This window comes from Caretta caretta, chromosome 11 (genome assembly GCF_965140235.1).
Source record: "Caretta caretta isolate rCarCar2 chromosome 11, rCarCar1.hap1, whole genome shotgun sequence".
Classification (NCBI taxonomy): domain Eukaryota; kingdom Metazoa; phylum Chordata; order Testudines; family Cheloniidae; genus Caretta; species Caretta caretta.
The window spans coordinates 20,765,944-20,788,345 of NC_134216.1; the positions used below are offsets into that span (position 1 = coordinate 20,765,944).

The 22,402-nt window shown below is 39.0% G+C and overlaps 1 long non-coding RNA gene across 2 annotated transcripts in view; it reads right to left on the bottom strand.

Annotated features, from left to right (window-relative positions):
* Window positions 1-4,360: 4,360 nt before the first annotated feature.
* The window catches only part of LOC142068527 (uncharacterized), a 37,501-nt gene continuing 19,459 nt past the window's right edge, over window positions 4,361-22,402 (bottom strand). The window contains exons 2-6 of one of the 2 annotated variants that reach the window (XR_012664345.1): window positions 17,599-17,849; window positions 15,664-15,883; window positions 9,073-9,210; window positions 6,422-6,574; window positions 4,361-4,522 (exon numbers count right to left, since the gene is read on the bottom strand). This is a non-coding gene — a long non-coding RNA (uncharacterized LOC142068527). Of the gene's footprint in view, window positions 4,523-6,421; window positions 6,575-8,956; window positions 9,211-15,663; window positions 15,884-17,598; window positions 17,850-22,402 lie in introns of those variants that run through there. The other variant, XR_012664347.1, reaches the window with a different exon arrangement.

The following is a 22,402-nucleotide window of genomic DNA, read 5'->3' on the forward strand; positions in this document are numbered from 1 at the left end:
GAAAGGAATGTAATCTATACTTGATGTTCTGATCGAATGTAAATATTATTCATGGCATATAGCTTTGTCCTTTCCCTGGTGGTTTTATGACTTGGGCTTCATTGGTCTCCTATTGCTGAGTTACATCATTTGCAAAATATATCATCTGGGCTGGAAGCACTTAACTGATAGAGTATATGGATAGGCAAAGCTGGAAACCATTTTTCTTTTAAATTATATAAACATATTCTTCCCACTGTGTATACTTTAGGGTGGTATATCTGGGTCATAGAATATACTATAGAAGCTTCCTTTGATAATCTTTTGGAAATAGCTAGTATTTTAATGAGTATTACTAAAAAGGAGAAAAATGGAAATGCTATCAGATCTTTCAGTTTCCTAACAGCTGAATAGGAGATGGCTTTTAGCTGCAAGTAGTTAAGCACTGATAGCACAGAGTTGTCACCCACCCCAGCAATTCCAGAATCTTCTTGATACTGTTGGGGTTATCCTGCATCCCACACTGAATGCTCTGTGAGTCCTTCACAATCATTTCCATTAAATGCCATCCTACTGTGACGTTTTTGATGCAATGTTACAATGCTTCTGTTACCATGTTGTCCCATTCCCTTATGTGTCAACACAATCCAAAAGATTGTGGTGCATAAATTTGTCCCATGGGTTGAATTTAGCAAAATGGCAAACCCTAAGCATAATGTGCAAAGGGTCTAAAAGATGGAGCATGGCACAGGCAGCTAGGGACTTCAGAATTCTAATCCCAGTTTTCTCACTCATTATGCTGTATGAATTTGAGCAGGTCACTAAACCATTGTGACACAATTTCCCCCCATGTATAAGGGGAATAAGTGCAGATAGATGAGGGCTGCTGTGACTCTGACTGATTAAACCAGACTAAACAAACACCGGTAACATCTGACTAGCACAGTTACTGCAACATGCAATACCAATAATGCCACCGCTACCTCACAGTAGGACGTCAGCTGTCTTATTTGTGAAGCCAAGAATGCCAGTAATATGACCTGTGTTACTGTATGTTTTCATTTAATATGTCCCCCTCTCCCAACCAAAGGAGTGATAGATATTTTATCCAAAGCAGAAAACAGTGACTAGCAGCAGTGAATAGGACTAAATGCCTTAGGCTTTCCTTTTCATCACACTGCTAGCAAAAAAAAAAAAAAAGGATATTGATACTACTACTAAATAAAAAATCCTAGGTTACCAATTTGTTTATTTTGGGGTAAATACGGGCTTGTTTTGTTATTTGCCTGAAAACAGAGATTCCTTTTTAATAAAAGCAATAAACTTTGCCAAGTGCATGAAACCTCATACAATTTCTGAGACGGGGCATGACTATATATAAGTGATATGAATCAAGAATTACTGCTTTGAAATCTAGTAGGTGTAAACAACATATAAAACTAAAGGTGTAAACCATTATAAAAATGTGCAAGTGAGAGCAGATTTAGGCCTGTATTCAGCTCAGAAACTGATCTGTGGCACCGAGGAATTAACTGTAACTTGAGTACATCATTAGATTAACTCTTACCACAAATCAGTGGTCAGTAAATGGCACTTTGGTATTTATAAATCATGAAGACATGAATGTGTGTCTTCTCATCAAAGACTGTTTTAAGACACAATTTTCTGAAGGCATGAAATAACATCTTTTCGCCTCAGCTAATGTACCAAGGCATTTTAGTAAAGATGGGCAATTCTGCAATTTCTGTATCAAAACATATTTATCCCTTAATCCTTAAATCATGACAATTGAATATAATACAAGTCAAAACCGTCCAGCAAAAGATGAAAATGGGAATTAGCAAAAAGAGCTTTAGATTAAAATTTCTGGCCCTGGAAACAACCAGTACAAAATCTCAATACCTCAAGCGCTTTAGCAACTCGGAGAGGATTCTGTATGTTTTGTTGAATGAATGACAGCAGTAGTTACAAGGAAGAGAAGCTGTTATTCAAACGGGGATTTCATAATAATCATAATCCATAAATGTACATAAATGTAATTGAAAGCTTTTGTATCTTTTAAACATCAAGTACTATATGGTACATCTGCTTAAATAACAGAGCATTTGCGCAAGAAAGTTAAGCTTTGCATTCCGGATATAAATTAAGACACAAATACAAACTAATTGTTTGACGTCTGTTATCCTCAGCTGAGCTGCTGTAGCTATTTCCTTTTTTCTCCTATATACTAAAGCAAACTGCTTTCTTCTTACCTTGAAATATACATGTTTGTAGAGCTATACAAGGGCACTTGGGTTGACAATAAAATCTAGATAAATGATACAACAAAAACACAAAGGAATGAAGTAGTGGTTCATGTGGTCTGCAAAGGCAAACATATTTACCCTTCTCCAGTGCGCACGAGAAATACACACAACTCTGTGAAATCCCTGGAATTATGAACAAATGATTGAGCACTCACAGCTCTGATGGAATTCAATGGGAGTTGAGTAGCACAATCTTTGAAAAATCAGGCCACTTTGACATAAATGCCTACTTCAGGCACGCGCATTTGCAATGAAAAAGGCTAGAACTGTAGGTCAACATTTTAAAAGATATTCTGACTGCTAAAATGGAAAGGAACAAGCAAGTGGGCTCCTATTCTGGAGCAGGAGGCTGAGGAGAGAAGTAAAGACTCTCTCACAAATGGTTTACATAAAACGGGCCAGTTTAAAGTTTGGACGTATCCAAGGAATCATCTTGCAACCCTTTCCCCCCCATCCAAAAAAAAAAAAATACTCAGGCTGATCCTATTTACCACAGAATCCTAAAGGTTTTTCCCCCCAGGTTTATTCAATCTCTGACATAAAAATTGCTTTTAAAAGAAGCGTTTTAGTTTTAGAATTAATCTTCCTTGGAGCTGTGAATTGCATGCATGAATCATAATAAACTGTACCTCCTCGATAAGTGTTCATTTTAGAAGACACACAACTTCTTCAATTAGTAATTCTATAAGTACAATGCAAGAAGCGTATCTGATTTACCCTATCAATATTTTGTACCAATATCAATTCAATACCTAGACTGTAGAATGTATGTCCTATGCAATGGCATTTGAATGACCTTAAGGGCATAGACTATGTATCCTAACATTTCATTAGCACAGCAAGGTGAACTTCTGTGCAACAATGCAAAGGTTAGTTTATTTATATGCACAATTATTTATTTTTTTGCTCATCTGCATTCAGGGCCTCATCAAGTTATAGAACAATCAATACCTGACTTTGTGACTCTGACAAACTTAGTAACATACCGCCATACTTACATAGTCATTGCTAGAAAAGAGGAAAGATGTTTGGTTTTGTTCTTGTTACCTGTAAATTCAGAAAACTGGCTAAAATCAATATGCAGTTCAAAGTGGTTGGATGACGCCTACACTAATTGGCAAATTTGCTTCCTTCTTGACAATGTTCACTAAAATATCACACAAGACATGCTCATTGATTTGTAACAGAAATGTGGTTTCCCAGAATGAGGCTTGAAGGGTAGTTTGAAAATCAGGAGAGTCCAATTTGAAGACTTAATACAATTTAAAAAGATCCTCAATGAAACATGACTTCTTTAAACACATTCTGGGCAGGAAGCAATACGAAAGGAAAAAGTATCCTCACTGTTCTTAGAGATTAGAGAGGATTTTGTAAATTTCATTAAGATTAGAAAGCAAGATCTAATGATGGATGGTTGGTGGGTTGAACCCCTTGCGAGGTCACATGCACTATTGTTTCCTCCTGTTTTAGGGTCCATCTTTGCTTCCATCTTCAAATGACCCACCCTCCAAGAACAACTGAGTTTCAGAAAGCCGCAAGGAAGAAAACTGTTCAGCTTATGGAACACACACTGAAAGATTGTTTGGACATTTTAATTATCTTTTGACCCCGGCTATTGATACACGCCTCCTTGCTTACCTCCTCCCTTACAGGTCACCTTGACATATGCATGTCTTGTAACCAATGAAGCAGGTAGGAAGGAGGGTAGGGTGCTATTGGCACAAATCGTGCTGTTCTGACTGATAATAGCACAAATTTTATGCTTGCGGCCCTGTGTTAGAAATAAAGGTGGGGTGATTCTTCTTTACCATGGCACCCATGAAGTCCTTCACCACAAAACTGTTACTGTTGTAGACAGCCTACTGAGTCTGGGTTATCTCCACTCAGAAAGAGTCAAATATTTCTGGCTGTGAGACTTTTCTAGCTACTCTGCCAATTATTGTTCAAAAGTTTTGACTGATTGAGCATTATACATAAAAAAGAAATATGGTATACCATAGTATTACACCATCACAGCTTACATTTTCTCATAACCTTACCTCAAAAAACATTTTTAAAACCCCAAAAAGTACCTGGTCTAGGAGTTTGTGTACAGATTCGTCCATTTCCAAAAAAGCCTGATGGACACCGACCACAAATGTACCCAATATCAGGAGGTTTACGATCAACACATAAGACCCCAGGGAAGCATGGCCTATTGGCACAGGTAGTAATAGGTCGTTCAGGAGCTCTGACACCTAAAAGAGTATCCAAGAACTTTTCTTTATTAAATTAAATCTTTATTAAAAGTGAAACAGTGACTATATAAGCCCAGCCAAGGCTTTACACTACTTTTATTCTTTTAAAATATAATTAACATCGAATGTTTCCCAAATCTTATGCCAAACATAAGAATGTCCTGAAGGCACAATGTATCAGAACATCTGTTTCTTATTAAAGCAAGATTTATTAGTTCTCTAATTATGTGTTTTAAAGTTTATTACTCAGAGTTGTTTGGCGTTTATCATGGACAGAATAGAAATTGTAATTTTCAGCATAAGTGAAAGATTAACAGGGTAAGAAACTGCATTATTCAGATATCCCATATTTTAAAAAATCATTGGAATCTATTTGGCAAACCATATTTTGGCAAAGGTAATACATTACCTTTAGAAATATATTGTAGAGTTCTGCATATGGTTCTGATATAGAAATTGTCCAGGAAAGTCCGTTATGTGACACAAGACTCTTTAAATTCATTTAATTTTGTACATAGTTAAATAATAGTAGAGGTTACCTGGCAATATGTAGTTATCTGGCCTAGAACAGAGATAACAAAGGATGTATAAAGTCTGAATGGTGGTTGTATTTCTTTTTAAACTGTCTTCAGTGGGCTCTAGATTATGACACTCAAATATTTTCAGTGTTAATTCTGCACATTGGTTGCAAAAGAACTAGTACAAAGTAAACTGAAATATTTATGGATTTATGTGATTTTAATGCAATGTGTAGACTTACTTTGGATAGTGGCTACCACTGTACAACTACACAAAAGGGTAAGAGGACACAAAAAACAGTTCCCCCACATGAACCCCTGAACAACAGCCAGTCACAGACCTCATCTTTCTGCTTCTTGAGTGTACTATAAGTCCCAAAGTGGTGCGGACCAAACTGCAGGCTCATGCCAGCATAAGGGGAGTGAAGGATTCCCCATGTTAAGGGTGGAGCAGTGTCCATTGTAGTGTACGTTTGCTGCTCCTGGCGGCATTATGTCTGCTGAAGGAACAAAGATTTTGGGAGATGTATGTTCCCCCTCCAATTATAGGCTGTGGCAAAAAAAATCCACAATAGATTCTTAATATATGCTTTGAGTCCATATTTCTTGCATGACTGAAGCTCCTGCATAACTCTGGGGCTGGACATGGACTCCAGGAGAAGACTCCTGGCAGCCCATGACTAGGATAACTTCCTATTAGACGTCAGTGCCTTTGTCTATTTTTTTATGCCAGCAAAAATGGAGTCCCTCCGATAGGCATGAATAGAGATTTCAGTGCTAACCCATCCAGAGCTGGAGAAAGTTTTCTGGATGAATAGTTTATTCACTGTATAATACAGTTTTGAGTCAACCAAAACTATTCCCAAACTTGGGTTGAATTTGGTGAATGGTTTTCTCAGGAATTTTTTTTTAAGTCTAAGTGTTTTGATGTTTTTAAAATAAAACATTTCAACTTTACATATAGAAACAACATTTCATTGTGAAATTTAGCTAGATTTCTTAAAAAAAAATAGAAAAAAGAAAACTCTGAGAGCTAAGTTAAACTAAAAAAGGGTGAAAAATTGTTTTGGGTTGAACAAAATGTTTTGCTTGACCCAAAACAATTTTTATTTTTATATTTACTGTGTTTTGGTTTGGCCACCAAACTGAAAGATCCACCATGAATCTTATCCACACTAATAGTTCCCGTACCTATGTCACATTTTCCAGTAATAATGCAACATTTCTGTGTTCTCTGTTTTTTGCATTTGGCTCTGTCTTATTGTGATGTGCTGGAAACAGTTATTTGTGATTATAAGGATGTAAAATGTATGAAGTCTTGGTACATAAACTGCAAATCTGAAAAGAAATGTCATGGCATAGCATAACTTTACATACTTACCATGTGTGTCACTACCGTTAACACTCTTAATTGCAGGAGCTTTCTTTGCCTCTAAGGGTTGCATTGGCCATTCACCCTCTATCTTGTTCAATTCACCTTTGGCATTATTATTATCAGTAATGAAATCTTCTGTAATGTCAGCAGTGGCCTCATCTGTGATAGGAAAGCATATGGAGGTCAGGGTAGCAAGGTGTTAGAGCTTAGCTGTGATTGATGATAAAAACCAACAGTAACAGCAAATCAAGTAACCCCCACCTTTGTTTATCCTAGAAGCCAACCATAAAACAAATGCAAGCAAAGCAGATGAGTCAGCTGCTGAAAGTCATCAGGACTTCAGTACAAAAATTATAAGAAAATATATACTAAGCCCAAATTACCCAAACTTTGCTTAAATGAGAAAAACACCCAATATGCATAGTGGTCATAGAGATGTAGCTGTTAAGGGGTCCACAAGTTCCGATGTGTAATGTGGCCTGGCTTCTCAGATCTAGATTGAATGCTGGGATCTATAATCTCTCTGCCCCATACTTCTATATGAAAACGAGGACAGCTGCAAGCTATGTAGTAAAAGTCTGTGGGCTGATTCTACAGCTGCGCACATTGGATACTCCTGTACACCGTGCACAGAGATGTAAAATGAAAGGACTGATCATTAGAGACTTTTAAAAATATTAATTTCCTGAACACATTAGGGAAACTACCTGAATGAGTTAGGGACAGTAAAGTCCATCTGGATTCATATTAGCTAGCTTGATCAGGGAAGTGTGTGTGTGCAGGCTCAATCTATAGATGGAAGCCTGGAAGAGCTATGTGAAGTTCTAGGCAGAGACTCTACAGTGAAGCAGAGACAGAGATAATATGTTTTCCAATAAAGCTCCTTGCTCTGTGCTAGAGGAAAGTGACTCTGATTCTTTAAAATTGTCACATGACTGGAAGAACTGAATGAGAATGCAAATGAATACCTATTTTTTTGTTCCAAGGTTTTTTAATGTAAACTGAAAAAGGTTTGTTTTTTAATGTAATCTCTTCCCCCTCACACAATTAATCAAATTAACACCAAAAACGCAACAAAAAAAAGCAGACACAGCGGCAGCATTGGAATTACTCAAATTGATGGAGTAATAATGTATAGCAAACATTTATGTCCGAGAAAAGTGTAAATTTCACTGAAGGAAGAGTCAATAGACCTGACAATACAGCTCATTGATTTCAACATTCCTCTATTATAGACGTGTATAGAAATACCCAGCAGCTTTCTTTCATAATCAACAAAAGAAAGAGTAGGTGTCTTGGCAAGTCTGTCTCGTACTGCTTGAAATTTTTGGAAACACTTACAAACGAATTTCAATTGTTGATTTATTTCCCCCCCAAAAATATTCTTTTTATTGGGGCTGGAGTGGCAGGAGCTGATTGAGGCTTCCCCAGCAGCGCCCTGCCACAATGCACAAATGAAAAAAGTAAAGGGACAGAGTAGATCAGATTCTTTGCACCTGGGACGGTCCCTTTGCGCTACTGGAGCTGCACAAAATGACCTTAAGCCTCTCCAAGGAGACTGATGAGGATTTCTCAACATGGGGTAATCCTGCGTTTCTATAAAACCTCTCCTTGTCCTAGCTGTATGCCCAGCTGGGGGCTGTGGCTTTCCAGTGCTGGAGGAGGCAGTGAAGCCCAGTGTACTCCACTGGTCCACAGAGGGCTTAATTGTCTCTAGGAGAATGTTCTAGCTGCTTCAAAGCTGCTTTAATTGGGGCTGGTGTAGCTCCTGGCTGCTCCCAGGAACACAGAGCCACCTTTGCCTTCCTCTGTACCTTTCCAGTTCTGCCAAGCATAAATCCAGCAGCACAGCTGAAGATAGCATCCAGTATGCAAACACTCAGCAGACATACAGGTGAAATTCACTTATGTGCAAAGGGCTTGCACAAGTGCCTTCTCTCCATTTAAGCTCCACACAGGGCCGGCTCTACACTTTTTGCCGCCACAAGCAGCGCGCCGAGTTGCTGCCTGAAGAAGGGAGCTGCCGCCGAATTTCCACCACGGAACTGTGAAGATACAAGCTGACGCCAAAATGCCGCCACGGTGAAAAAAACCATGCCGCCCTAACGATGCACGGACTGCCAGTCCTTTAAGATTGCTGCCCCAGGCATGTGCTTGGAACGCTGGTGCCTGGAGCCGGCCCTGGCTCCACACTATCCCTTAGTATGGGAACAGAGCAATCTTTTATAGATGACTCCACAACCGATGTGCACCATGGAGGTGGCTCTGCATTCATCCCAATATGGCTTCAATGGAGGAAACCGTTGTGGAGTAGGCTAGAGGAGCGGGGAGGGAACCACACATACTCAGATCCAGGGACCAAACGCCATGGCAATAGGTAGGCAGATTATTTTCCAAGTACTGTCTGTGTAATCATGGATATGCTGTAGGGCTGTGCATTAAAACAAAGATTTCAAACACCAGAAAAACCCACAGCTAACAGAGCCCAATATGAGAATAGTCAAATTGGTAATATAATAGTAGCCTGATCTGTGTATTTAAAGGCCTGACCTTACTCCCATTAAAGTGAGTGGCAAGACTCCCATTAACTTCAGTGTAAACAGAATTGGACCCTAATTTTTGTCTGTCTATATAAGTAAATCATGCAAAACACTTACATCTGCAAGATTTACCATCCCCCTCCATTCCACTGGGGCAAGTTCCACATATATAAGATCCAAAGGTGTTTATGCAAGACACTCCAGGAAAACAAAGATTCTCTTCACATTCGTTCACCTCTTCCTGACAAGTAAGCCCTGTGGCAAAAACAAAGGAGAGGTTAATAAGAAGGAAGGATCTGTGTTTATTCCTCAGCTGAAATGTTCAGGTAGACTCTTGAAAACTCATTACAGGGTACATCACTCATTTTCGAGTCAAAGTCCCCAGTCTCACTTAAATCTGCTGTTATCTCACTGTTTATTATTACTGTCAGTTTTTTGCATCAGAACTGTTGAACTTGAAACTGCGTGGAAAACTTTAGACATTTTAAGAAAATGAAGCTTCATTTGAAGCTTTCGTCTCTGCTTTTTCTTTTTTTCTTTTTATGTCATTTATCTGAGATCTTTGCCATTTATTTAAAAATTCAGTGTCACCATTTGGACTTTAGCATGTTGAGAGCCATGTTCTGATGTATTGTGCTGTTGTTTTCTATTTGAGCCATATTATTAACAGCTTGTTGCTTGTCAACCCAATAGGGTTTGCTTGGAACAAATCTTACAAAACAACCAGATGGTTTTTGGAAATTTTCATGCTCTGTTCTTATAATGTAATTTAAAGGGACACGCTCAAAGCAAATTTGGGGCAGAGTTTAAGTGTTCTAAAATAATAAACGACTGTAAAACTCAAATAGAGTCTGCGTCTTGCATTCTCTGCAGTCTTTACATCCCCAAATTTACAGCACTGGACCAGTTCAGGGGAACCTAAAAAGGAAACTGACCATCTAGTTAAACTGACCATCCAATAAATAAAGTGATCCTGAGTAATCTGTGTTGAGAAAATTGCAAAAGGCAAACAATGTAAATGAAAAGTTGAATCAGACTTTAAAAATGTATTTTACTTTAATAATAACGTAAAGACGATATGTTAATATAACTGGTAATGGCATTGGGCTTAAAATAGCACCTGACCATCTCAGGGGCATATGGACAAGGTAGCTAAGGTTCAGGTGGAGTATCCAGAAAGTTTGTAGCATATCATGGCCTAGGCGTGGTGGGGAAGCAGAAGAAGTGGTATCACTGAAAGGTGTTTGGGACAGGGACTGTGTATTACTGTGTGTGTAGGGTCACTAGAACAGTTGGGCCTCAATTCTGATTGGTGCCTCTGGGCAGGGCTACAATACAAATAATAGCAACAAGGACTCTGGACAGATTATGCTGGCCTCAAATGGGTCCCTCGACAGATGTGGAGGCTGAAAGTGCTGCTGTTGTTGTGCAAACCGTGCTCCCTCATCTCTTGAGAGAGAAAAAACAATGAAACTCTGAGAAGGGAAATATCCTTCTCCTTGTATTTACGGAGAAATGACCCACTGAGGGATGCAGGACCAAACTCTTGAGTGTGATCCTATTAAATATACTGAAGAATAAGTAACTGACCATTTTGAATTATAGGGCTATAATATCACTGAGGGATTCTGGGAGTATTATGTAGTGTAAGAGAAACTAAAGTTTGTTCCATTACTGGAGAAATAGTATAAAATTAGAAAAGGCTTCTAAAAATAATTAAGGGACTATTCATTTCATAGATGGATCCATGGTGGTTTTGTAATTAAGTTACTGCACTTGAGGTTGGATTCTAGATACCTGGGTTCTATTCCCAGTCAGTGGATATTGAGGTTTTTTGGTTTTGTCATCAGTAGAGAGAGGACAATATTCGTGTTGAAGGGAAATGAATTAATATTTGTGATGTGAATTGAGATAGATAGAAGGCTCTTTCCTCAGACTTTTCAGAAGCTCCTGCCCATGTCTATTCCCATTCTCACTTCCACGCTCACTGAAGGCTAGTCTACGCTACCGCACTACATTGGCACAGCTGCACCAATGCAGCTGTGCCGCTGTAGCGCATCTAGTGAAGACACGCTATGCTGATGGGAGAGCGCTCTCCCATTCGCATAATTACTCCATCTCAATGAGAGGTGGAAGCTATGTTGGCTGGAGAGCATTTCCCACTGACATAGCACAGTGTGGACACCACTTTAAGTTGACGTAACTTGCATCACTCAGGGGAGTGGCTTTTTCACACCCTGAGCGATGTAAATTGCATTGATTTAAGTGGTAGTGTAGACAAGCCCTGAGACTCTGATGTCACGCTCAGGAATGCAGGGATATAATTCACTTGGATCACAGCTACTTAACAATGCATCCTGTATTTAGTAAGTTTCTTCTCTAGAAGTGGCATTTGGGAAACTCTCAAAAGAGTTAACATTTTGCTTCTACTACCTGTTCACTATCCTTTGTAAAGATTTGTTGCTAAAATGGTGCTGTCACTTGAGCATGATAGCATTGCCTTCTCATTAGATTACTGATGGCTTTCTGGGGAATTGAGACATAAACACAACATCCAGGATGAGCTTATATTGTTGTCACAGAACCTGCCCTGAAGTAAAATCATCTACCTCCCAGCTGGTTTTAAGCTTCACTTGCTTATAATTTTTCACCTGCTATTAAAACATTGAGATGTATTTCTGTTTTACTCAATTATTTCTTTATTTTGTTGTTGCTTTGTTTGTTTGTTTGCTTGCTTGTTTGTTTTTTTAAGTATTTTTTGGTCAGGAAAATACAGCAAAAATAATGTATATTGCATATAAATGTCCAAGAAAAAAATGTGATCAGTGAAACCTGGTGTGTCCTTCAACAGACATGAATCATACATCCATGGCTTTATAGTCATGATAATAACATATTATTAAGTGTTAGCTATTCTTCAATCTGCTGTTTATCCATTGTCCCAACAAAATATAAGTAGAAGCAAAGTGTTCTTTAAATCATACTGAAAATATCCCATAAGGATTTTTAAGCAGCAAGCTGCTTATGAAGACAAGCTGGTTCACATGGACTCATAGGTCTTTATTCTCATATACTAATATAACACCAATGGGTCTGACTCTCCACATGAATGAGTGCAGCAGGATAAAACTGGTGCAACTCAGTGGAGAATCAGGCTCATTGACTTCACTAGAGTTACTCCTGATTAATGCCGGTGAAAATGAAATCAGAATCAGGCCCACAGTCAATTAATCCATCTCCCTGGGCCCAGTGAAGAATTGTTCCCTATACTATGTTTCTGAATGTTTTATCAAACCCAGTTTTAAAAGTCCCTAGTAATGAGGTTTCTCACACTCTCCTTGGGAGACTATATTCTCCAGCCAAATAGAAGATTCCAATCAGCTTCACTCTTAGGGTATATTTTAGATATTCATCCTACACTTTCCCTTTCTAAATTTCTTTTCCATACTCAGTCTCACATAGCAGGTTTCTTTCAAGATTTCTTTCTCTCACTTACTATCTGAATTTGCTGTCCCCGAATACATTGGCTTGCATTTTTCCACGTCTCATTTAATTTACTTTCTGCCCATGTTTTTAACTTTCTCTAAGCCCTTTCTCACTCCGCACTGCTGTTCATGTATCCTTCTACATTTTGGGTCATTGGTGAATTTCATTAACATGTCATTTACTCCATCTTCTTGAACATTAATGAAGATATTAGATGAGGCGTAACCTAATACTGATCAATATACAGTATTGCTGACTTGCCTATTGGATTGCCCCCGCCATTTTAGCCCCCACTCTTTTGCAATCCCATTTATTTTATTTAAGGAGTTGGCATATTACTTCCCCCTCCCTGTTCCCTACTCCAGAACTTGCAGTGAGAATGCCAGTTTCCAACTAAAACACTGGAGTTTGTACAATGTATGTAGCCTGGTGAAGTGCTTTGACAGAGCTTTAACAGCATGGGTGGAGGGGTGGGGAGGGAGGCGGAAGGGGGCTGAGATGCCCCCCAGGATCTTATTTGCTAGTGCATAGTTTGCTACGAAGGAAGCTGAGAAAGAAGATCCTGGGTTATAGCATGAATATGTGTGTGCTTTCTTTGTGTGCCAGCAAAGGGAATCCTAGGCTGTTTTTTAGCCTCAAAAATATAAGTTGTCATGTCTCAGTAAGAAATATCTTTCTTCATTCCTGCTGCAACTTTACAGTTGTCAGTTGCTTAGAAGAAAACAAGCAGGAGCAGTGAGGGAATTGCTGAAAGAGAGGGTGTGGGTTTGCATGACTGTTCTTCGGTTTTCAGACGGGTTTAGTAAAATCTGTTGGCTGGCTTTGGCTGAAAATGGATATTCCTCCCTCCTAAACTGAAGTCAGGTTTTTCCATGGGCCTACTGTGCATTTGGGCATTCTGACCCCACTTTTAGTCACCTTTCCAACACTAGGGCAGCAGTTTTCTAGTGTACAGCAGCCACTACTATTTCATTAGGGTGTGTTTTATGTCTGAACTTGATTGTTTCAATTTTTGAAAGTGGAGTGTAACTTTCAGTACGGAACTTGTGAGTATCCACATTGACACGTGGTTTAGTTCCAGGAGACACAGGCTCAAGAATGGTAATGACCTTTCATCACTAGACAACAGATTTTAATCTGGCATGGTTTGACAGCAACTGAAAGTTGTTACTCTTTGATGGCTGATTCAGCAGACATTGTGAAACACAGAGGCACCTGAGTGGTATTGTTCCAGAGCTATAAATGGCTACCATATTAGTAGCATCAGGGGCGATGCAAAGGAATAAGTATTTGAAGACTTGGTGAGAACAGGGGTGAGCCATATTGGAGGAAGCTTTTGCTGCCACTGTGGTGTTGTAGTTATTCTACCAATAAATAAGTGACTTCATTCAACAAGGTTTCTTATCTGGTGCAAACATTTAAATTCAATTTTTTCACATTTCTCTAGTTCTTTTTCTATTCTTGAAATTGGCTTGCACCGTATATTAACATTCTTGAAGAAAGTTCCTGCTATGACACGCAAAATATCAAAACAATAAGAACTTCTGTAAAGTGCATTCCCAACATAATGTGTACTGTCCATTTTGTTTAATCTCTTTGTAAGGTTTCTCATGTGCTTTCACACTCTAGTTTTTCAACAACATCTCAATATTTCCAATTAGCCAGAGTAAGCAACTGACTTGAATCTTTTTATGAGCAACAGGAAGTTATGTGTGTAGCTGGCTGGCTTAGTTTTATCTTTCTCTAACTTATACCTTAAAATGAAAATGACAGAGGCATATCATCTGAGATAAGTAATTTTAGCAATTTGGTACACGTACTATTTTGTATTGTAAATACTCCTCTGAGACCACTTTGGTTTGTCAGCAAACACTCCAGGGTTTATTTAAGTATCCTCTCAAAGAGTGTAGAATTATGCCCATGCCCAAAATTACTGTAACAGCAAAACCACTTAAAACAGAAAAAGAGATCATAGGATCATAAAGAGTCACCAGGCCTGGTTCACAGCGGGTGTAGATCTGTGTACGTTGTTGGCTTTAATCAAACTGTAACAATTTATACCAGGTGAAGATCTGCTTTATAACAGCTAGAGATGGAAATTCCTCCTGCATCTACCTGCTCACTTGTACAAGTGATTGAACTATTCACTGCAAATCAAAACCAAAGGCCTAAATCCTTTGTAGGAGGTTCAGCTATGTCTGTCCTTTAGCCTACACTGTTTGTTTGATGCTTATACTATCTCTTTCCATGTTTCAGTCTTTTACCTCATTCTTTCCTTTCATTGCATTTCCTGCAGCTTCCCATCTGTGTCTGTCCCTGCATTGCATTCTCTCATTCCTTCCCTCATGTGCTTTCAAGTCTCACCCTGCCCCCACAGTCTCTTGCTCCTGGTAAATGAAAGGTCAAATACGTCTTTCTCCTTTATGCCATCTGCATGAGAGCCATCCACAGTTGCAGTGCTTGTGCTGTCATGAATGTGCATTGCCGCTTGTTTGTCACCGTCTGCAGCAGCAGATACCCAAAAAGGTGACCAGGAAGAGGTGAGACAATGGCTCTGTATGTCCTACATGGGGGTCAGAAGAGATGGCTAGCCAGGCAGAGAAGAGTACACTGTGCGAGCAAGATGTCTGGGAACCCCAGAGGTGTTACGCCTGACGAAGGCCCGATGACTAATGAAGCTTCAGGTAGGGTAGTGTGGTTCTGCTACAACAATAAACCTCTTAATCTCTCTCATGCCCTTTTCAGCTCTTCTTCCCTCTCTCCCAACATCAGTCATCTCCTTTCCAGTCGCCTTTCTATCACCCATTTTCAGTTCTGCCCCCTTTCTGCTCCTTCTCGGACAGCATTGACAATGCTCCTTGGTTCAGCTTAGAGCAGCCCCAGAAGCCCATAAAGATGACCACCTGCCTGTTCTGGGCTTCCCAGCTCTCTTGCTTGGATGACGGAGTGGGAGTTAGAAGGAGATGAACTGAGGTCAGAACAGTTCATAACACCACAGGCTCAACTCTGATTTCAATGGGCTGGAGCTTTCGGTTGCTTGATTCCCTCAGCACCGACAACCAATGGCTGTCCACATGCCTTAAGCTAAGAAAGGGAGTGATGGCAGCAAAGAGAGGGTTCATGCAGCCCGCTTGACAGATGTTTGTGGACATCCTACACTGCGTTTGAAAACCCCACACTCCTTATCAGATCAAATAGGAGTTAGAAGCAGTGAAGTGTTACCTTTTAAACCAGCTGGACATTTACAAATGTAGCTATCTACACTGTTCATGCAAATGCCACTCCCATATGAGTTTGGTTTGCAGTCATTTATATTTTCCTGGCAAAAGTTCCCATCAAATCCACTGGGGCATATGCAGAGATATTCACCAATTCCTGGAGGGAAGTTAATATTGGTAACACATGATCCACCATTCATGCAGCTGCAAGGCTTCACTAAAACCTGGAGAAGGCAAAAGGGAGTCATAAATATGTTTCTCCTATTGAATAATCACAGAGAAAAGGTGCATCTAGCTACCTTTTAAGGTTTGACTTGAAATGCAAACTCATGATACATTATTATAAAAAGTAGAGTTGTCAGGAACATGTCAACAACACTTCTTTTGATGAAAAATGCTGATTTGTTGAAATCTAAACTGTTTGCTGGAAAGCACTGGTTTTGATGAATTTTTTGACTTGAAAAAAATGTTGCAAAAAATGTCAAAATTGTCAATGTCCAATTTTGACATTTTTAAAGCATTTAATGACATTTTTCATTAAAAACAACTTTGCATCTAGGAATTTGACTTAATTTATAATAAAACAAGGTTAAAAAGAAGGAAAGGCTGTAATGAACATAAAACGTATAGAAATTAATATAACAAGATATTTTGATGTTTGTTGTTGTTTTGTAAATGAGTGAAAATTTTTGAGATTTTGACTTTCATCCCAATTTGGGATGCAAATTTTTTTTTAAATCTGTTTCCCATCCATTACTAATAAAAACTTCCTTCTAACCAATGTACTATTTCCATAGAGCTAGTCTCACAGTGAAGGCTTTTTATTTATACTATTGAAAGCTGGATTTTAGCTTCCATCATTTAGGGGCACAGTCTAACCTCAAATATGCAAACAAAATTCCTGTTGGCTACAATAGCAATTGTTATTGAGTATCTGAGGGCAGAATTCCTTAGTTCCTTAGTTTTGAATGAAGAAATAAATAATCTTTTAAACTGCTTGCCTGCCTTTAGTGTTAACCACTAATTCTTTAACAAATGTCTTTGCAGGCATGCATTCCCTAGATAGTCTCTATTCCAAGTAAAGAGAACAGCTTCAAGTGCAGTTATGCTGTGTACTTGCAAAGACAAGATTTCAAAGAATTTTAATAAAGAAACATTCTCTCTATAAAATCTAGCTATACATTTCTAATACACCCATCACAGTAACAACCAATACATCTGTTAGTCTATAAGGTGCCACAGGACTCTTTGCTGCTTTTACAGATCCAGACTAACACGGCTACCCCTCTGATAACTAAGTTATAGTTTCCCCATTTCTTTAAGAACTCTACAGATGATTATTTTGGCTAAAACTTTGTTAGGCATGTGAGTCTCATTAGCATCTCCAACAATTATCCATTATTAGCAAAACTGCTCTAATATTAAGAGTCTGCACCCCACCTCATTCATCTCATTAGCTCATGCTATCACAGGATTAATGTAGCACCTTACAATAAAGACAAAACAATGTACGAGAAACCAAAAGTGGAGTAATGACATAAGAGCAAGGTACCCTCTAAAGATATAATTGAGAATGAGTTATAATCTCCCCTTTAGAGCTAAAACTTGGTCTTTTATGTTATGTGCTTTTTTCAAAGATCCAAATGCAGACTGTGAATGTTAAAGCCGATTAATGAACTATTAAGAGGCTGTGCAAGAGTGTTCTTTCAAATAGCAATCAATAGAACCCGCTCCTGTTCATTGTATATATTGGTTCTATGCTCTCAGAGATATTTATTTGATTAATTGATCATTACTGCCATACTGGATTATATGCACTTACTAAGAAATAGCTGAAGTCTCAGTTTTTAAGACAGTAACAAATTATTAGCCATAATGGAAACTGCACTAAACCAATAGCATGATAAACAGGTTTTTTTTCTTAACGTTCCCCTCCTACCTCAACAGAGTATCTGCTTTGTGCATTGCATTCATCTGACACAGAGAATTCAAAGATCTGCGGTTCTTCCAAATCGACTTTCCAGATAAGAAGGCCAGCAGGAGACAGAGTGGCATCCTGTGGCCCAGCCTCTAAGATGAATAGCACTGCCGACCCTTCAGGATCCACTGCTATTAACTGGTAAACAAAATTCTCACCAATAAACGTCAGCAGCTGGCTGGAAGGGACTTGGAACACAGGAGGTAGATTGTCTAAAAAGCAGAAACGAGACAACGATTATGTACATTCAGACTTCTGCAATTTAAATATTCACATTAATATTTTTTAAGTAATGTGGTAAATAGACTAAGTGAACTAAAGCTGATGATAAGAGTAAAGTAGATGTCAGAGATAACAAAGTGCTGTACTCCATCAGAAAGCACAACCTCCTCCATTCTAACTGGTTCATCACTCATATGGAACCTTCATCATTTTTGTGATTCGTCGGACATATGGGAGCAGTCCCAATATGAAAACCCGTCCACTGCTTCCCTTTCCCCATCTCTTACCTGAAGTGGTAACTGTAATTCTAATAGGGGCAAAGACCTGAAAGTCCTGAAACTTCAGCCAGCTGTTTCTATATGTATGGCTCATGCAGCTCTATTTATAATGTGATCGCCCTGTTTCTAACTATGCATCAGACAGGACGTATCACAATGGGGCACAAATCTTGGCTGGAACATCCAGTTGCTGCTAATAATATACAAGTGCTATTTGGTAATATATATAATGAAGTCTTAGGAATATGAGAGCTCCCTGAAGCAATCAGCTATACATTGATATTAATAAGTGGGTTTAATGTGTGTGTTATAAAGTACGTGGATTAGTGAGGTTGTTGAGCTTTAGTGACTATTGGAGTGAAGCTCAGCACTATAACATAGTCTGGGAGTTCAAAGTAGTAAAATCTCATTCTGTGGGCAAGTTAGTGATAGAAAGGTAAGGGAGGTGTTATTTGATTCATAAAAATGGTGTCATCCTCTGTGGCATGGTGAGGAGGGGACTCATTATCCCCCAGGGCTTCCAGTTGTAGATCCTCCAGTTTGTGGAAATTTTAATAATACAGTGTCATTGGAAATGGGTCGAGTTGGGTATCATTCGTAAGCCCTTTCTCCTACAAACATAGTGGCAAATATGACATATCCAGAACAATTATGTAGATATATATTCAAGACAATGTTTAAAAATCAATGTTTATTTAATTATATTTTAACACAGAGATGCACTGCTTACATAAAAAAGACATTGATCTTTGGTAATCCTAGGGAAGTTAGCCTTGACATGCAGGACTGAAAACATTTATTCATCAAAGTCATCAGCAGTGTCATCTGAGTTTAGGGCATCATAGCTAGACACATCATGCTGATCCTCGTCTCTGCCAGATGCACACATCTTTGTACAAGGCAGGCAGCTGGCCAAACATTTGCAGGGTCATGAGTACCTGGTCTTTGCACAGGAGCGTTTGATTAGCTGAAGGATTGATTCGGGAGTGCACGGTATTTCACACATAACAGGTGTGATCAGTCCGTCCTCCAAGACCCATCTGTGCTCGATAGGGAAGGGTAGTTTTGGATGTGCTTGATCATTCCAGAGCCTCTCCCCTGCTTGATAATTTGCTCTCTTGATAGCAGGTATAAATGCATCCCCCATCATGGCAATTTTTTGCTGTCTGTCTACTTCTTGGAAAACATCCACTAACATTGCTCTGCAAGTGTTGGAATGCTGGTCTTCAAATGGTAAGCTTTGGCATATAAATGCCTACGGTTCATTTATGACCTCATCAGGAACTGTCTCAGCCATTCTGTGCACCTTCAGAGTGAGGAAAGAGACATTGGAGGCTGAATCAACTGCCTTCCAGTAAGACAATTTGGTCTTTCCAACCAACCTTCCAGTAGTGGTCATACCCTGAAAGGGTGTGGAAACCTGGCAGTGTGGTAGCTTTTAATGATCCGAGTGATAGGAACACATCCCTGAGGTATATAAAAGGTTCTGCTCCCCAGCAGCAGGCACAAAAGCTGAAGTCTTGGGAGCATCTCACAGAGAGCACGAGAACATCTGGGACTTGTGCAAAAAATCCAGAGTTTAGTAGCACCGCTCTCTCTGGCATTGATGGCAAGATAATTTTAGTGTCAGCCTCCTCATGGGAACTATGAAGAAACTTCAAGGAAAAGTGCAAGGCAGCAGCTTCCTTATGCCACGCAACAATGAAATTCTTTGAGCAATTCCTGCAAGGTGTGCAGTTAACTCGACCTTCCTGTGAGTATGAGAGAGTAGTTTCTTCAATGTGACATTGGATACGATTGATGAGCCAATGATTTTGTACTGGACAGGTAAAATACCATGGAGTAATTTTAATTGATTCCTCTGCCTGCGTGTCAAACACGAGGTGGACTATGTCATCGGTCCAGTATTTTCTCTGTGGCATCCTAATGAAGTATTCAGCCAAATCTCAGCAGGCGTTAACAGTTTCTAGTTTGTTGAGAGCTTGTACTCAGGCATACCATCCATGCTGAAAGGCCTCTGCTGACATAAAGTACCCATCATGTTGTCAGTAGACACTGGCTTAGGAAGATCATGTGAGATGTCCATTAGTTTGCTTTTTGTCTGTTATGTGCATTGTTCTGTCATATTTGAACATCAATCATGCAACCACCGAAAACTCATATTCTCCCAAGTCTCATGTAGAACAACATCATGCTGAGATCTGGACACGAAAAACAAACAATGACCTATCTGTGATTAGCTCTGTAATAGTCCCTGACACCTTCAGTCTGACTTTCTTCTTTGCACTAGAGCCCAGTTTAAGTCTGTTCTTCTTGATTGGTGCCCATAGATTGATGGAGTCTTGGATAATTATTTGGGTTTTGGAGGCTTCGTTCATTCATTACCCAAGATATCCATTCATCTGACATATTTAGCTATCTCATCACAGAAGACTGCTTTCATCATATTAATAAGCTCAGTTCTGTCATATACAAATGTGTTGCCAGTGTGAGTAATCTCATTTTGTAGCTTTAAAATTGCCCTTTCTTGGCATTAAACAGCACCTAAAATGCTGCTTGGTTACTACTGAGAAAGTCATCCAGCTACAGTTAATGATTCATTCAAAATTTGATGGAGTTCTAGGGTTGTCTCACTACAAGTGACAGCTTCATACAGTTTCTCATCTGTCTCACATGTTGAAACTGTGCTTAATGGGTGCCTTCAGGCTTCTGGCTTACTGCAGAAGATGTAGATGTCTTCCCAAAATGCACACCATGGGACCTAGTATAAAGTGAGTTTTGCCCACAACTGACACTTGTCCCATCGTCTTCAAATGTTTCCTGGTGCTTGCTGTTTTCCTCTCCAATCTTGCCAGATTCAGTTTATGGGTGTACTTCTTATAGCATGTAAAGTGCCACTGAGAGTTGTGTGTAACCAGGTCCTCTGTGGTCATATTCTCCAAAGATTCAGTTCCTAGTCATTACATTTCATCTCCCCATTGATGCCTAAAAATGATCAAGACCAAAGTAAAAACAAAAATTCTGTGATAAATTACTTTGGGATTGTAACTAATTAAGTTGTGTAATGTATGTCAGGTAACTATGTGCATACCGTTTGTGGATGGATTCCAGAAATTTCTGGCTGGTTGCTGATGTCTTAACCAGTGCCTCATTATAATTCTTTTGGCATAATAAACAAAGCTGATCATCTTTACCACTGAACCAATTCTCTTTTGCTGATGATGGCAAATCACTTTGAAGCTCTCCTTCCATATACAGTAATCTGAAACACTAAAAAATGATCAGGTATCATGTTCTGAGCATTAACTGATGGCACACTTGTCGATCAAGGCTCACAGTTTAATTTTGTGAGGGCTGCATTTTGACATGACTGTTAAAAAACAATTTTTAAATTATATTTTACACATTTTCTTGAATATATATCTACATAATTGTTCTGTGTTTGTTATGTTTCATACCATCTGCTCCTGGGAGAAAGGGCTTTAAATGACACCCAAGTTGATCTGTTTCTGATGACACTGTATTATCAAAATTTCCATCAACCGTAGGACCTGGAACTGGGGGGATGCAGTGAGTCCCTCCCACCACACCACAGAGGATGACATCACTGAAATTATAATTCTATACATATATTTTTATGTGTCAAATGACACCTCCCTTACCTTTTGACCATTTACTTGTCCGTGGAATTACACACACTGCTAGACTGAGAATGTAGAAATCAGAAAATGACAACACATTCGTATTACTTGTGAAAACATGCAGGATAGGATATTATAGTAAGAGGTTTAAAGTAACAAATTCAGAAAGCAACGCTGCAAGCTCTTGTAAGCCTGATGCTGTGATTTGCAAATGCAAACTTTTTTCAAGGGATGAGTGAATATTGCCCACGTGGTTGGATCTACCTTATAAGGAGCACAAAGGAAATAAATTGAAACAAATCCTCTTTACCTGGAAGAGGAAAGATCAGTTACAACAAAATGAATGCAATAGCATTTCAGAGTTCTGAAGAGGATACTGTCCCTTCACTTCATCAGTCAAATATCACCTTGATTTCTAAGATTTAATTATTTTCAGGGATTTTTAATATTTTTATCTATTGTAAGAAAAATTGCATATTGAAGTATACAATAAATCTCTATGTCTACATGCCTTGTATACATCTGTGAATGTGTGATTAAAGATGATTTCTTTGCATACTAGTTGACTGTATTTGAATTTGAAACTTGTTTGTTTCCAGGGGTGTATTATAGGCATTGAAGACA